We start from the raw sequence: 17,777 nt of genomic DNA, 5'->3' as shown, positions 1-17,777 counted from the left end.
TTGAATTTGTAAACTCAACATAAATAAAAGAACACTAGCGCCTTCTCTGCTAGGGGTTTTTTCCCCTAGCACCTTCTATGCGGCCTGTATGTATTATTATACTATGACTTGATGCCGGTATATATATATATATATAGGGATTTAACATCAGCCGTCCATCCAAGTCACTTCCAATATGCCCTTGATCTACCACCTATTTATGGGCCATGTGTGAGACCTCGTTCCCTTACTGTTCCTCTCTGATTTAGATTTTCCTCCCAGGATCGTCCGGGACGATATTGAGATCGTCCAGGACGATCTGTACTGTTCAAAATACCGTCCTGAGAATAGTTCTGGGAACCGTTCAGGACGATCGGGACGATTGATTTTGGTCTGATCGTCCCGGGACGATCTGGCGATCGGCCGGGCCGATCAGCTTTATGATATAAAAAAATCAGCTCGTTTTGAGGAGAGAGAAAATCATTTTAAAACAAAATATCTGATTTGAGGAGAGAGAAAGAGAAAGGGAAAAGAGGAAAAGCTTGATTTTGGAGGCCGCAGAGCGCTTTTCGTCCGACGCCGCTATTGGGAAAAGTGAAGATCTCGTGGTAAGGACTCTGAATCCTATTTCTGTTTTCAGAGATATTGAGTTTTGACCGAGTTGTGCACTGTTTTGTGTTTTCGTAGTCGAATTTTGGACATGATTTTGATTTGACACAACTTTCACCGCACAACTTTTGGTATGTTATAGATATGACTATTGTACACGATTTGACTATTTTCTATGAAGATTTTACCGGTCGGAATTGATTCTACGCGATTTTAATCGAATAGAAAAATATCAGGACTTGATTTGATTTGGATTCTATAGAATAATAGTCTTGTATTGATGTCGTGATACTCCTTTTAACTCTACTTGAATTATAAGAATCAGTTGCCCTGACTACTGTAACTCTCAATAAGTCTCCAACCTCTTATGACTTCTAATCAATAATCATTATTAGTGTCAAAATCAGCTGCGAGATAGATAAGGATTGAGAGTCAACCCCTAAGAGTTTAAGTGGTGTCTCCCATCTCATAGCACTTTGTCCTTTATAAAGGTCAACAATATAGATAAATAATCATTATTGTGCTTATATTCATTCACATCAATCACAATACATCTTTTATTACTTCATTTTCAATACACTTTTCCCCACAAATTTTACATAGAGGGAATTTAATCAGTGAAAATGCAATATAATCTTATCATATTGTTCAGAATGATCACATATATAACATATCAAAAGCTACATGGTAAAATCTTACGAAATCATGATATATGCAATTTTGACAAATTTATGAGAGATAAAATCCATAGAAATTAAAAATCATCAAAAATAGAAGTGGGAGGATATTTACTTACAATGATCAAAGGACTTTTTATAGCAAACGTGAAGGACAAAAATAACCAAAAAATCAACTTTCTCTCTCGTTTTCCTCTCCCTTCTACCTTTCCTTTCTGAGCAAGCCATAGTCGAACATGGTGGAAGCGACGATGCTGGGTTACTTTAATGCTTAGATTTAGAATAAAATATAATGTTAGTGACCTAGCACCGTAGCGTTGCATATATATTTCAGAATTACTGTATAACAGAGACTCAAACATCGTAGTGACTTTTTTTTTTGCTTCAACGCTCAAAAGCATAACCGCTCTAATTCTAATAGAAATTTAAAAATTCATATTTAAAGTACTTTTCATTTTTGGATTGTTACAAATGGACCATAGTTTATAGATGATAGTTGGAAGATTTTGGTTAGGTGATGTTGGTTATAGGATCATAGTAGAGTGACGTTAGTTGGGGATTGTCGTTAGACGATGATGGTTGGAGGATCGTAATTAAGTAATAATGGTCGGACTATGGTTGATTAATGTTATCAGAGGACCCTAGTCGGGTGATAGTGTTCAAAAAGTATTTGTGATATAGCAGAGATTGGAGAACCATACTTGGGTGATAGGGGTCAAAGGACATTAGTTGAGCAATGGTAGTAGACGGATCATAATCATGTGGCAAGAGGATCATAGTTGGACAACAATAATTAAAGAATTGTAGTTAGGCAACGCTAGTTGTAACATCATAATCAATTGATGGTGGTTGGAGTATTGTAGTTGGATTATGATAGTTAGAGGATCGTATTTGAGTAATATGGTGATTCAGGGATGGTAGTTGGGTGGTTCAAGAACAACAATCCATCAATTGTGGTTAGAGGATTGTAACCATGCGACAGTGGTTAGTCGATGATGTCTGAGCGGTGGTTTAACGATGTTAGCTAGGTAGGGGTCTGATGGCAAAAATCAAACAATAGCCAGATGATGGTGCTCATGTTGAGCTCTGAAGTTCTTAAAGCCTCAAAGCTTTTTTGAATCTCAAGGCCTAAGTAGAGAGTGACAATTTATTTATAAACTTTTGAGAATGACATAACATGCCGCATAAAATACAGAGAAAATTCAAAACACTCAATCGGATGACCCATATTGATTTCATTGATCATACGACATTCATTTAGCATTTAATTTCATCAATGTTGTTATAATCTAGTGATATTGGGCCCGTTGGATTTGTCTCATCGAGATGCTTGATTTAATTATAAGCATGCAAATTTTAAAGATCAATTGGCCATCCAATTAATATTTGGAAGCATTTAAATACACTTCAAATATTTGATTTGAGCTCTTTGGACTAGTATTGAATCTTTTTTTGTGTCGACGGTTCATCTCGTTGAGATGTTTAGTATGACTAACATTGCTAAAATCATAATTCATATGATTCTTAATTTTATTTTGAAAGTTTTTAATTCAAATCTACATTAGTATTTGTGCTCCATCAAAATAATTTTTGATGACCATCATCTGGCTAATTGTATTTATTTCGATCTTATTATCATCTAATAATCACCTCAGGCTGAAAAACCTGAATAAAAAGAATGGGGAAGCCTTTTCTTAAAAACTCTAGTAAGAAACATTATTAGTTAATAAATGGGCTTTAAGTTAAAAAAAGCGCTAAGGGAGAGTAGATCTATTAGATTTGGCCCGTATTAAAAAAAGTTGAAGTAGATTTGGTTTTCGTTGGGACAGCTTGTATATTGCTTTATATAAATAATTTTTTAGTTCAAAATTAAAAAAAAAAAGAAAAAAAATTGCTAATAAAAACTGTAAGAAAACTATCCCAAACGAAACATTAAAAAAATTTGATTAGAGAGTAATAAAAATGATACTTTTTTATTAGATTTAAATGAGAATTTAACTCTTTAACATTAGGCAATGAATAAATGAAATTCATGTAATAGATCCAATGTAGTTCATAAAGGATTATTATTGTTATTGTTATTAGTAGGGGTGTCAAAATGGGTTAACGGATCGGGTTTGAGTCGAACTCAAAATTGACACGATTCAAATATGATCAGCTCGAACCCAACGCGTTTAATAAGCAGGCCAAATGTGAACCCAAATCTAACCCACCAACAACTTGAATATATGATCCCAACCCGAATTTTTATGGTCAGGTTCTGATCGGGTTGGCGGGTTAGATCATTTTTTGACCCCTAGTTGCTAGCTTAAAAAAGCACGCAAGCTTAAGAAAGAAAGAAAAAATCTTAAGAATCATGTAGGTTAAAGAAAAATTATATTATCATTTTTAACAATTATATTGAATAGCATGAAATGTACTAAAAATTATCTGGATGATTTACACACATATTATATATATATATATATATATATATATATAAAGCCAGCCTGTCCCCTCCTAGTTTGGAGAGATTATTTTGTACGGTGTCTGAACGTGTCCGGAGACTAATCTGAACTTATCACATCATCCAATACACTATACAATGAGTGTTATGGTACGTCCGGATTGACCTCCGGACACGTCCAGACACCGCACGTAATAATTTTTCCCAAACTTGAGTAGACCATGCAAGCTAGATCATTCCATATACATCATGAATATCAGTAGTAAAGTGGACCTAATTGCAACCACGACTTCAAAATAAGCATCAATCACTTCTTGAATTCCTACATAATTTGTTGCCAAATCTACAAATACCCACAAGTCATTTGCTTTAAGATCCTTTATTAGAGAAATGTTGTACTTAAAAGAATTTAATTAAGTTTATCAAATAAAATTCATTCTAAGTAAAATTGAATTACACATTATATTATTCTAAATTTAATTGATTCCATTTCTAAAATATAATCCAAAAAATTATATATATTTTTCATTAGGACTATGCCATTTCTCTTTTTTTGTTATCCTTTAAAATAGAGCCTTAAGAACTTTGACAAAATCCTCTTTGGCTTCGTTTCAGACAGCTTTCTTATTGCTTTTAAAGTAGCTAGCTTTCTAAAATCCTCCTCCTTATTGGTAAATAGAATAAGCCTCGTACCCTTAGGAGCCCTCATAATTAAAGATCAAGATATCATTCTTACAGTTTATTAACAAAATTTTTAAAAATAAATATATTTTCTATTTAGTTATATGTGACATCATGCTATTATCTAATTAGACCTTATCTTTATTCAGAATTAACCTTTTTTTGTGATATTTTTTCTCCAATTACGGAATTACTTACACAAATTTATAGCTAGATTCGGCGCATACGAGATTTCTTAGAAGAACATGTCGATACTAAAAAGACAAAATAAACACAAGATTTATAGCTAGATTCGGCTCATACGTCATCTAAAACTCGGTATTTTGGACTCGGTATTGCTCGGTACACATTCGGACTGTTCGGTTTTTGACCGGATGTAATAATTTCTCCTGATGATGACACCACTTAATGACGTCAATAGAATCACGAGGATATTCCGTTTCAAGACTGGACGTAAACGAAAATACATGAAGAAGTAGGGTTTGACTACTCAATAGTTCAACCTTCATGTATCATTTCCCAATGCAACTACCTTTAGCTTTACCCATAAATAGGAGTCATATATGATTTCAAGTATAGGAGATCATAATTTTAAAAAATGAGAGCTTCTTTGTTCTCTTATTTTTTTAGTTTTGTATTTTGTATATTTCCATTGAGTTTATTCTATTTAAGCTTCTTATTATTCGACCTATCTAATATAAGAGGTTCTATTGAGTTCTTTATAATCATACTATCAATAGTAATTCTCCATTATGTAACAAAATATTGTGATACCTCTATTCCAAGTCATAATGAAAAAAAGGTGTTCAAGGGCTAAGAAAGTTAAAAAATATTTTATCAATTTTAATTTTTAATATATTTTCAATAAAGTCTAATAAATGTGTAGATAATAAAAGATAAATAATGCATACAAATCGACCAAAAGTTAATAATAATAAATTATTATAAATGTTTAGATATTTATATGGAAGTGATAGATTGAGAACATGTAATTGAAAATAAAAAAATTGCATTAAATATTTAAATATCACTCTTTTTATCGTATATCTTATCCTCCAAGGAATTTTTCAAAAAAAAAAAAAAAAAGTTAGAAAACATTATATATATAATAATTTAGGCTACTATATTAATTCTAAAATATTATAATTTGACATTACAATAAATAGAAAAATTCTTATATATGACATACAAATAATGGTATATTATGGATCATATGGGATAGATCTATTAGAAATGTAAAAGGTAAAAGATGATGAGAGGCTAATCTGATCCAAAATTTTTAAATGACGACAGCTTAAATCGGGGGACATGTCAAGTGTTGAAATGATATTGCAATATCACATGTCTTCACGAAGCATGTGAGTTAGTAAGTGATGGTGATGGGTCGATTTTTTGGTGAGATTAATGGAAGAAAATGAATAGGAATCTTTGGAGGATATTTAGGAAGTGGAAGAAAAGTAATTAAGAGTTTTGAGCATGTTTTAGAGAGTAGTAGTAAATGACATAAGGAAATAAAAATAATTATTTATTCTCATAAAAAAGCACATTTGAAGCCATCAAGTATCAAGTAAATAAAATTCACTTTTCCATTAAAATACTTTATTCAAAATTGAAAACTATAATGCATATCAACACATACTTAAAAGTATTACAAAACTCTTGAGCAACCACTTTTGAAGGAAAAATGGAGAAAAAAGGGAGGGAAAGATGATGTTGGTGGCCATTAATGAGAAGTTCTAACCACCTATTTTTAATAGTTCTAATCACTTATTTTCAATAGTTCTAATCACCAATTTTCAATACTACATTGATATTAAACCATGTCAAGGTTGGCCATACAAGTCCTGAGGTTAAAAATTAAAGATAAAGATAAAAAATATAAATTAGATTTAAAATATTTTAAAATATTTGCTCTTTATTACATTGTTGATTGGGCTCTTATAATTAATCTTTCTTTAATTTTGTTATTGGAATTTAACCCTAGCTCTTATAATTGATCTTTTAGATTGATATATATATATATATATATATATAATGACATACCCAAACCCGACTAGGACAGATCCCATCATGTTGAGCTATGACAAGTTGTTCCTAAGATCTAGTTTTAAAATATTTTAGATTTTCTTCCAAATTTTATTTTAAATTAAACTGCAAATCACAGAGCTATTGAAACTTCCAAGTACTGAAAATAAACCTCATCCATCAAATTTCTTGCATTTCATTAAAATACATCTACACTATAGTGCATGGCTACATGCTAAAGCTACATAATTGAATAAAAAACTTATAGAACTCCTAGTAAATGTACGAAGTGGAATTATCATAGGTCTCCCTGTTGGTCTAACAAAACTCTCAAGTTTGGGCTTAGATTATCAATCAAATCTTACATGTGGACACTCAGCCATCTTGTGTCCAGCCTGTACATATTTGAAATGCTGGCTAGTCATTCTATAACACTGATCGAAGTGATGTCTGTCAAAACTCTAGCACACAGCTCTCTCACTAACAAAACTTCTAAACTACCAACATTTACCCTACTCGGAGCTGTCATAGGTACAAACTATCCATCTTTCCAATACTCACTAGGTATGAATTTGCTCTTCTTCCCAAAAAAGATATTATTAGAAGTCTGACCACTGAATATCTTTCTACTAGCACTCCATCATTGCTGAGTAGCTATCAGATCATTCTATATCAGATGATATCTCTCCACAACCTTAGAGAAATTAAAGATGTGAAATGATACCAGTGGCTATCTTAGACTGTCACGAAGTCCTCTCAAAAACAAGTAGCACTTCTCCACGAGAGTGCTAACCCGTTGTGAAGTATATCTAACCAAAGTAGTGAACACTGTCTTATACTACATAACTGATTAGGGCAGTGCAGTAACTTAAGGAATTATGAAAATGATTTAAGGCTCTATTAATCTCTAAATAATACTTAAGTTTTCTTTGATATATAAATTATAAAAATCTCACTTAATATACACAAGTAAATATACCAAATTAAGTAATATAGTGATAGAGCAGAGTATCAATTCCACTGGAAAAAAATTATTTGAAAATACTAGTATTATCTACTTCAACTACAATAATTATCCTACTCAATAAAAATAAGTTATGGTGGAGATTCAAACACTTTATTTAAACTTAAAAATAATTAAATGAAATACTATTTATATAACTTATTTTAGATTGATGAAATGTAAAAATATTGTGTTTTATAATGATTCTCTTTTATATTAATATTATTCAGAGCATATGCATCATCGACTACTCAGCCAAGCATGAAGAGATAAAGGATAGATTTAACTCTTTCAATCTCAATATCACTCTAAACTCCCATAGTTTGTCACCTTATAAAAATTTTAGAAGAGTAAGTAAAGCGCGTACTATTAAAATCCCCTCATGACAATTTATCTCAATAAATTTGATACATGACAAACACTATGCATTTACTTGCATCATATCAATCCAACATACCTAGTTGTGCCTGCTTTCGCATTCCTATCCTCCACATTATATATCAAATTAAATACATATATGACCACTATGTCCATTAAATGAAGACCTAGTATATTAAAATATCATAAAATTACTGATGAATAGACCTCATTAGTACTGCATATTTAATTTTTGCCATTAATCCAAAACTAAAAAAATTAACCAGATATGAAGAATAAGTGAAGCATATTCATTCTCATTAATTACACAATAGAAAGCAAGTTTAGAAGAAAAGATAACATCGAATGAGTTCAATGATATCCTCTACACTCTTAATAGAACTCACAAAATTGTATTCATAAGCACAAGCCAAACAGTCTAATATAATGTATATAGTACTTCTCTAAATTTCCTTTATTACTCCTAAAGAAAATTAGAGAAGTATTATAAAGGCTTATATTAAACAAGTGACTAAACTCCTCTATTAACATTATAGATATAGACTATTTATAAAAAAAATAGATTCAAGCTTCGTGGCGTTTGAGACACTTATGCCATGGCACAAATAAAATGAACTAATGTCGCATCGTTGAAGGGTTTCCTCCACTACAACGCTTACTGATATGGACCCATAGTTTAATAAATTGATGTGTTGCTTCGCTGATAGATCGTGGTATGAATAGTTACAACTATAGAGATGCAGTATTGCTGACAGTGCAACATCCACGTGGTCATCCCTTGACTTAGTGGCTCTGGAATTTTGCACCTTGGCACTGTGCAGACAAAGACTGAAATTTATAATGCTGACTCCTCTGATGTTGCAGTTCTAGGATAGTTTGATGGGTTTTATGGTATTGACTCCTCCGACACAACGACACTGTCAAACAGAGATTTGGCATCATCATGTACATATTTAGGCTCTCCCTCTTCGGTTGTGTCAATGATGGCCTCGCGGTGGTTTGTGTCCGACACCGCGGTGTTGCACCATACTTTAAAATTTTGCTCATTTCATTTATTTTCTTGCATAAATATAACTAAAATAATACATTTTCACTCATAAATTAAGTCATAAAATATAACATTATTTACACTTGTCAATAATTGTCCTGCTCCCTTAAGTCATTCTTAGAAGTTAGAAAAGTCTCTTGAAATTGTTGTCATGTAGAAGGTGGTACAAATTAAGCTTGAAATATATCAAAGAACTCATCCCAGACAATCAGAGAATTTAATCTCTCTTGAAATTTCTCTTTTTGTTGGCCCATCCACCAGCACTCTGCCTTATCATCTAGTAAAAAACTTTCTAAGGATATCTCCTCTAAGGAGGACATTGCATCCCATCAAATATCTTCTTCATTCTCCTCAATCAATCCTTTGCTACCCTGGACTCAATAATACACTCAAACCATGAAGGCTTCAATCATAGAAACATCTATAAATGTATATCCACCTCATCAGATCTCATAACAAGAATACTGCTCTATGGTTCACCCATCATCTAGTCTATCAGAGTAGCAAATCATATAATTGTCTCATAATTAACTGTCAGAGCAGTACTATATATAAGAGCTATTTGATTAGCACTCTACCTAACTATCATATCTAGGTATGATAGATTCATAATCACACATAATATGCATATAAAATAAATAATAATGAACACCCAGACAGACATAAAATTATCCCATAGATGTGTATATCAATTCATATAACTTTATTTTATGATCTATTCCAAAATTATTGCTCTCATACCATAAAAACATGTCACACCTCAATCCGACCATAACATATCCCATCGTGTTGAGCTATGATCAGTTATTCCCACAATCTAGTTTTGAAATGCTTCATATTTTCTTCCAATTTTTACTTTAAATTAAACTATAGACTATAGAACTATTAAAATATTCAAGTACTGAAAATAAACTCATCCATCATATTTCTTTCCTTTTATCAAAATATATATCTACACTACATTGCATGACTACATATAGAAGCTACATAACTGAATAATAAACTAGCCATGAATGTACAAAAAACATAATATTGAAATGCATATAACCTCAGATTTGATCTTGAACTACTAATCGACAGTTTCCTTTCTTTTCCTAGATCCTGAAATATTTTACTGATCTCAATTTTTAAATATTTTTTTCTTAAATATTTTACTGAATATTTACAAGTAGTTAAACATAATATAATAAATCACTATCTGTATTAAGAAAGGAAATAAAAGCATAGTAGTTCTCAAATTTATTTAAGAAAACTATACTGAGGATATAAATCATAGAACAGTTCATAATGGCCTAGCAATGTGGCGCTAAAAAACATGAGAACACGGCGTTGCAATGTCACTATTTGGTGCTTTGACTGAGTGCAACATTGTTGCACTCTAACACCAGTGCCGCTGCGCTCCAAAAGTGATATTATCATATTTTTCCAAAATTCACACCAAACACTTGGAACTCATTCTAGAGAACAACCAATCATTTTCATGCATTAAAATACTCCTAAAGACATGCAAATTATTGAAAAACTCAAAAGTTTAAATATGTACATTTTTTCATTCGGGTCAGAAATAGTAGAATTAAATGTTGAACATGGACTTGTCACATATGATGTGCTACATTATTTAGTTTTTGACTCTTGGATGAATCTAGGAGCTATTTGTCGTGACCCGGCCCAACATAACCCAATTCTAATGGGTCATATCAAGTCGAGTGCATGACCAATTATTTACCCATAATCTTTTATTAGAGACAATTTATATTATCATTTAATTTACATATAGTCACTAAAATCCATCAATACATAAAATAAAATATCATCCAATATATAAATAAGCATGTCCAATCATTTCAAATCACATGCATAATAATCTTGATTCATTATTTGTTCATCAACATATATTTTCATCATGATTATAATAGAAACTATCTAATAGAAAAGACCATCACCTCTGTAGGATTAACTCTCTCAGTTTACTCTGTTGATGTCTTACCCGTCCCTAAAATTGTAAACAAATAAAGTCGGCATACATCTCAGTATATCACACGAAACTTATAACCATACTCAATACAAGATAGGTAGATAAAAATGCATGCTATTATCAATTGAATTGTAAAAGTTAATCCTATATTGAATCAATATTATCCTAAATTGGAATGAAGCTTACAATATTATTTTGACCTCATCATTAATGTATTTTTCTTTAGTTAATCAGACCTGTCAATGACCCTATTAGGAGAGTAGATGTATTAGAGCCGACTTATGTTAAAAAAGATAGAGACAAATCTAAAAATATTTAATTAGAAAATATTTAAAATGTTATCGATATAGCGCTGGCTGAACTCCTCTCCATATAAAGACCAAAATTTCCAACAAAGCGATCCCCTACAACAGCTCTTTCACAAAACAATTATTTATTTTGTCTTTGCTTGGACATTGAAAATACTGACTGATAAGAAAGAAATCCTTGCCAGAGTGTTTCTTATCACAAACCTAATACTAATAAAGAATGGATGGAGACATCAATAACTTATATATGTTGGCATATTAGATTTGGGGCGGCTGCAATTTTTTGTAAAGATTTGGGACGGCTGCAATCTTTTTCAAAGTCGAACAATAATTATTTTATAGCTATTACTACTTTAAAATAACTTTCTACTATAAAAAAATTTGAATAAACAACAAGAATTTAGTAGTTAAATTGATATGCTGCACTAATTTGAAAAGTTAAAAGCTGCCTAAATGATTATAAGGGTCTATTGGGGAAAACTTATTACGTGTGGAGTTTGGATTTCGTTCAGTCTCCAATCAGATGAATCCACATGGCTATTCTCTCTCTCTCTCTCTCTCTCTCTCTCTCTCTCTCTCTCTCTCTACAATGTATGTACATGAGAGAGAAAATTTAAAAAAAAAAAAAAAGCTACATGGCTTCACGTGGTTGGAGCTTCGCACGAATTCCCTACCTAATAATATCTCCCTATTTGGGGAAAACTTTATGATTACGTTACTTATTAGGCTACAATAAAGCTTTTATTAGGCTACTATTTTATTGTTGCTTTCTCGATATTTACAAAAATATTTTGTGGTAGAAAGCTGTTTTTTTTATAATCAGATCTACTAATATGTGATAGCAGTAAGAAAATTATTGTCTACTTACAATAACTAAAAAATTTTGTTATCCATATAATAGCTTTACAATCATATTTACAAAAAGCTACAACCACGGCAAACGAGCCCTAACTTGGATTAGGGAGTGGACTAAAATAGGATATAATAGTTATTAATTTTATTTTCAATTTGAGAAACTTAAGCTAATTAATCATCTGATTTGTTTATTTCAGCTAACTTTTTAATTAATTAAAATAAAACAAAGTTTAACTACACGAATCTTAACGCACTCATTCAACCTCTTCCCTTTATTTTCATATTGTTCTCAATGCGCAAATGCCAAAAGAATTTGTGCATTTTTATATTGAAGGATGTGATCAACAATACCCTTTGCTAAATTAATGCTCAAAGTGTATAATTTGACTTTCATCAAGTGGCATATCGTCGTTCAGCCAAAATTGCAGTAAGAGTTTTCGGCTATAAAAAATTGTTTTTTTTTTTTGTTCTGCCAACTAAGATTTATTGATTATATTTATAATTTGTGGCTCATGCATTGCATGGGATTGTCCATCAACGACCCATCAATTCTCTGATTTGATTGCCCTTTTAATCATTTGTTTCTTTGCTGGAATATACAATAAAAAGCTTAAATTTATCTCATAGATCTGGATTTTTTTTTGTTGTATTCTCTTAGGAAACAACTAGGGCTGCAAGCGAACCAAACGTTCGACGAGCTACTCGTTGTTCGGTTCGATTAAAGTTCGTTTGTGATCATTTAATTAACTAAACAATCTTGAACAATATTTTAAATACTTGATTCTTAAATAAACAAATTTGAACACTAATGTGTTCGGCTCATTTATGTTCGCGAACAACATCATTTGAAGTTCGTGAACAAGCTCAACATTAAGCTCGATTCGTGTTCAATTTTGAACTCGTACATAAGCTTAATAAAAATAATTAATATTTGACTATATAATTAATAAATATAAATAATCATTGCCTTTATTTGATAGTTAAAAAAAAATTGTTAAATATGTTCGCGAACAAGCTCGATAAGCACAAAACAAACAAACATGAACCGAACATGAACACTCATTAATTTAAATGAACCAAACATGAACACAAACAATAAAGCTCGAATAAACATGAACCAAACTTGAACATGCTGATATTAAATGAACACAAACATGAACACTCACATACTTTGCTAGGCTCGGTTCGTTTGCAGCCCTAGAAACAACTTCGTATAATTTTCTAAAATAATTTTTTAGCACAAAATTTTTTAAACAAAAAAAAAGTAGCTAGAAAATTGTCACAAACAAAATCTTAGAGTTATCATAATAATTAAAGTGTGGGTGAATATTTAATAGATATCATTTTCTTACTGCTTTAAGTAATTTTTTAAAAGATAAATTTTTTGAATCAAAATTTTTTGTACTAAAAAAATATTTTTGAAATCAGCAAGGAAACATTGCTAGACAAAACCTTAACATTAGTTGCAATGTGATGATTACTCTGAGTATACTTCAAAATTTTTATCTTTACAAATCTTGGTGGGAAAAAAGGTATCACCGAAGAAAGGAAAAAGCGAGATGGTTGTTTATGTTGTTCCCGCGAAGCGAAGATAATTCGGACTGAGCTAAACTCGGTTGCCCTTTGCACGAGTAAGAAAATAGCAGGGAGCCCAGCACCAGACTCAAACTCAATCTTGTGATCCTAGCAGGTCACTTTTTGGGCATTACATCCTTCTATTCCTCAAGAATTTTTATTTGGGTGTTCGCTTCTCAAACCGAGGGGTTTTAGGTGGGTTTAATATGTTTGTCTTACAAAAATGTACATTTCTACATCTCATTTGTTATATATCACTTTATTTTATGCTATTTATATATCTAGCACCTAAAATATTAATATTATATGTCTATCCCATGAAATGAAATATTAAAGTTTATAGGGTGATATGAGTGGTAAGAATGAAATATATGAATGATATATTTGATATTAAAATTTTATATGAGTGGTAAGAATGTAATATTACAATTTTAGGTATTAGATATGTAAATAGTATGAAATAAAATAGTATGTATGTAAATCTAGCTCCCATATATATAATATCAGAATATTTTGATATAAAATATATTATAATAAATTAAAAAATAATAATTTGAAATATGCTGACTTTCAGAATGCAATCCCTTAATTGACTTGGAATTCTGTTTTGGAATTTGGGATTTGGTTGGAGATACACTGAGTGCATTTATTGGCCGCTTAGTTGCTTCAGTCGCAGACTCGCAGACAAAATAACATAGAAAAATAATGCATACTATGAGCATTTTGTATGAAGAAGAATTTGCATTGTAAATAAAAGAAAAGAATAGTTGGTTTATGTAAAATTGTACTCAAAACTTCTTATATGTTGATGCAAAATATAGCTAGGTGATTGGCCTTCATTGATATGATTTATTTATTTCTTTAACAAAACTATTATCGATGTATAAGATAATTATTTAATAATGTTTAATATTAAAGAGTGATTTAAAAGTAAATTAAGTTGGACTATAAATATTAGTGGATAATTTTATTTTTAACCTAAAAGCTTAAATTTATTACTAAGGGTCAGCCACTTGGCTTCCTATACCAACTTAATTTTCAATATTATCAAGTATCATATACTATGTTTTGTTTAGGACAACTTTCTGCAACAAATCCTGAAACTGTTTGGTAACATTCATGATAAATCCTATTAAATATCGTGTGACTGTTTGGCTATAGAACGGATTTAATGAGCGGACTCTTCCTTTCCAGCCAACAGATTTCATAAATCCGTCAAAAAAATAGGATTTCGGAAATCCGGTATTTAGCAAGAAAAGGCGAAATTTTCCATCCACAGTGTCATTCATTTGCCGTGAGATTTGGTTTTGCATTTTAGGCTGTTTGGATGGATTCGCTCAAATCCGACCAAAATCCTGCTACCAAACAACTCCTAAGGTTTCAATTGGGACAACTTTCTTAGTGCTTAATTTCTAAATCAGTTTCTTAGCACAAAAGTTTTTCAAACAAAAAAAAAATTGTATTATAAAACTGCTTTAGAAAGCAATAAGAAAACTGCTCCAAATGGAGCCTAAAAATAAGCCTATGGTGTTAATATGCATAACAACCCCTAAGATTTCGATTGGGACAACTTTTTTAGTGCTTTCTAAAACAGTTTTTTAGTACAAAAATTTTCCATACAAAAAAAAATTGTATTATAAAACTGCTTTAGAAATCAATAAGACAACTATCCCAAATGAAGCCTAAAAATAAGCCTATGATGTTAATATGCATAAAATTTTGGACTACTCCTATATTGAATAATTAAAAAATTATACTTATTTAAAATATATATGACCACTGATATATGTAACATAATTTTGGCCCACTCAACTAATCATTAACTATTCCACAATATTATCATATAATTATTCAACATAAGTTCATACCCAAAAAATCTCATGATCTTTGTTATAATAGGCCTTAAATTGAAGCTTTGGATAGGTAGATGCTGAGATAAGAAAAATAAGTTGAACAGAGAGTGATCAGTGCTCATCTTATTCTATTAGATTTATAAAGCTTAAAACACAGAAGACTAGAAAAACCTCCCATGTGGGAAACATGAAGAGTCGAATGTCCACAGAAGCAGTGAAGCTCCCTTCAACCTCTGCTGTTTCTTTGACAAAAAAAAATGGTTATAAGGCTGTAGAGAGTCCTCAGATTTCAGGAAATAATAGAATAATGGAGATGGCATGTGAGCCACATGGTGGGGCTAAGTGCTGAGGCTGAACCGAGCAAAAGGGTCAAGGATGGAGGAGATCAACTTACAGCTACAACGAGGTTTTCTTTTTTGTTTCATCTCAGAAGAAATTTCTGATCTTCTTCATGTCAGCTAATTAGATTTCGAATTATAGCTTTTTTATAAAGTTGATTGTAAAGTTGTCGTAAAGAAAGTAATTTTTTTAAAAGTTGATGAAGAAAGCAGCTTCAAATATTAGTTTTTCTTTTAAGTAAGAAAAATTATGATTGTGCTATGAGGCATGAGACTATCTGAAACGAAGCCTTAAAATGGATTTAGTTTAATTTAGATTATATGAGGGTTACTGAAGTGTGAGGTAGCTAATTGATTTTGGAGAAGATTGGGAAGAGGTGAATGATTGATATATATCGAGTGGAGGAAGCATCGATGTCGTGTTACGTTAGTGTCCGATTCATGTAATTGGATCTGATGATTGGTGCACATTTGAGTTGCACGGATAATAAATTATTGCGGGTGAATAACTATGCAATACGATGATGATTAGGATTGTCAGTATTTGACCCGACCGGAAAATCGAACCCGAACACGATCTGAAAATTTCTGGTTATGGTCAATCTATTTGTAAAACGGGCCGGGTTCGGGTTCAACGAACCGATCTGTTTCAAAAATCAGGTATGATTCGGGTTGACCCGGAAACCCGAAAATGTCACAGAATGATACAACTAAATCCACTAATCGTGTCTGCCCGCACTACTCGCCTCGAGTGCCCGCATTGCCCGCTGTCTGCCTATGTTGAGTGCCCCTCACATCGAGTCGCGTCCCGTGTCGCGTATGTCGCCGGTGCCGGTGCTACCAAGCCACTGGCATTATTGGCGTGCCACTGCCTTTGCAGTGTCCTCGAGTCGGGTCTGTTCAAATCGGTAACTCACGTGGGTCAGGTCCGGGTTGAAACATCTAACCCGTTTGCAAAAATGTGTCCGATTCGGGTCAGTTCAACTAGTGTTGGGTCAGTTCGAGTTTGACCCGTGATCCAATTTTGACAACCCTAATGATGATAGACAAAAGCATATAATTATATATTCATGCTCGCATAAATACATGGTTATATATTTTTAAGCGTATAAATACACAATTATATAAACCTACTTATAAGTTATAACACACATAACTCTTCATACATCATCTGCGGACAATAATTTCACCGCACGAACATATTCTGAGAATTAGAGCATCTTTGCATTTATTTATATATTTATTTTTGTGTACGTACAATCAAAGCAGCCAACGAGGTAACAACCCGAATGCATGCATTTCAATTTTCAACGGCTCCGAGCATCAGACATTGATGTTCCGAATCGCAGAAAGCACATTGTCCTTTGGCACACAGAAGGATGCTGCATACCTTAGCACACCGTCACCTGTTTATTTACTATTTTTGTTTTTTTATGTAAAAATTTTAGTAGATATATTTCAAAATATTATATGTTGAATTTATTGATGCTTTAAAAATCGGATCGGCCGGTACAACCAGTTTAGTCGCAAGCTTCAAAACCGGTTTCGCGGATAATCGGGTTTGAACCGTTCGAAACGGTTGTTCGTTCGTCAAACCGTAAAACTGGTCCCGATTTCTGATGATTGGTCGATTCAGCTACAACCCATTTTGAGCCGTTTAGTGAAGATAGGACGGCTTAGATCAACTAAGGTGAAGTTCATACAAAACAGATAGAACAAAAAAAAAACCCTACAATTCATTTGGACATATCGATATCATGTATGTTCTGTCATGTTCATGTTCGGCGTATCTTCTTCCCGTCGCCGTCTCCTGCTCGTTTGTGAAACCAACACCGAACTGAAGGCTTCCCTCTCGTGCTCATCAACTCCTCCTTTCCGACCCAATGTGAGTTCTTCACCTCTTCTATTCGCATTTGGTACTCATCCTCACGTGCTTAGTTCAAACATCTTCTCTTTGGACTTTGATTCCTACATAACTTATATTTCTCTTTCCCTAATGTTGCATCCTACTTGTCATACTATATTAG

Source organism: Dendrobium catenatum, unplaced genomic scaffold (assembly GCF_001605985.2).
Source record: "Dendrobium catenatum unplaced genomic scaffold, ASM160598v2 fragScaff_scaffold_1381, whole genome shotgun sequence".
Taxonomy (NCBI): domain Eukaryota; kingdom Viridiplantae; phylum Streptophyta; class Magnoliopsida; order Asparagales; family Orchidaceae; genus Dendrobium; species Dendrobium catenatum.
The sequence above is the reverse complement of the archived record's forward strand: the minus strand, read 5'-3'. Positions refer to the sequence as shown.